The following is a 1,103-nucleotide window of genomic DNA, read 5'->3' on the forward strand; positions in this document are numbered from 1 at the left end:
ATGTGTACCTAATAAAGTGGCTGGGGAGTGTATATTGTGCTACATTTGTGGTAACTGAACTTTTGTTTGTGTCACCATAAGTCCAGATAATTTTAATATTAATTCAAATATATCAAAGTTATCAAAGGTCAACCTAATTCTTCCACCTTTAATATTGTTATGTTTGTATTTTCATAGGGTAGAGTAAGAAAACAAAAGTTTCCTATTAAACACTCATGGCTTTGAAAATATAACAGAGGTTAATTATAAATTATTTGATTTATATGAACTTTGTTGCTCAAAAGCAGTTTTGTTGTATGTTTGTTTTTTTTAATCCCATTTTAACGAAACAGATTTAAGTAACAAGTATGGGAGAGCTCCTTCAGGGAAGGAAAACATATAATGTTAGTCAAGGAGATCAGTTATCCAGGAAGGTAACTATAAAGATCAGCAGAAAATTCTGGCTGTAAGCTTTCTCCAAGACTAGCCACAAAGGTCTACCATCAGGGAGGGATGACTGGCAACCCACCTGCTTAAAGTTCAAGTAGATTCCTGAGGATTGAGATGTGTGCAATCCCAAGGTCCACAGGAACCTGTAGTTCCGCATTGAAGAAAAAGGCAGTATGAAGCAGACACGCATGCATACAATGTAGGACTGATCGGACGCAACCTCGACGACTCCCACTGTGCGGTCCAGAAGAGCCCAATGGCCAGGAAGACAAGTAGCCCAGGATTATATTGGGATCCAAAATAAAAGACTGAGGGACCTAAGAGTAGTCCTCAGGACCATTTGAGAGGTAATGCTAGCCACAATCCTGTCGATTGCAGGCAAGAAAACAAGGGAAGTTGCTAGGTTAGGAACTCTCGATGGGTAAAAGACCGGTAGCGGAAGACAGTGGTGATTTATGTGCATACTACACCCATGAAAGACGGGGAGAGTTTCATGGTTTTAAGGTGTTTGGCCAACATGCAGACACAGTCAGAGAACAGGGAGCAGTTAAAGGTGTTTATTTAGGCAAAACAGTTGTCAGAAACACAGCAAAATGATTAACAGATATTGCGAGATGAAGTTCTCTTGCAACAAACTCAGCGCATGTTTTAGAAATTCTACAAACAAACTAGAA

The sequence above is a fragment of the Cyprinodon variegatus genome, unplaced genomic scaffold (genome assembly GCF_000732505.1).
Source record: "Cyprinodon variegatus isolate N-32 unplaced genomic scaffold, C_variegatus-1.0 Scaffold121, whole genome shotgun sequence".
In the NCBI taxonomy this organism is placed as follows: Eukaryota; Metazoa; Chordata; class Actinopteri; order Cyprinodontiformes; family Cyprinodontidae; genus Cyprinodon; species Cyprinodon variegatus.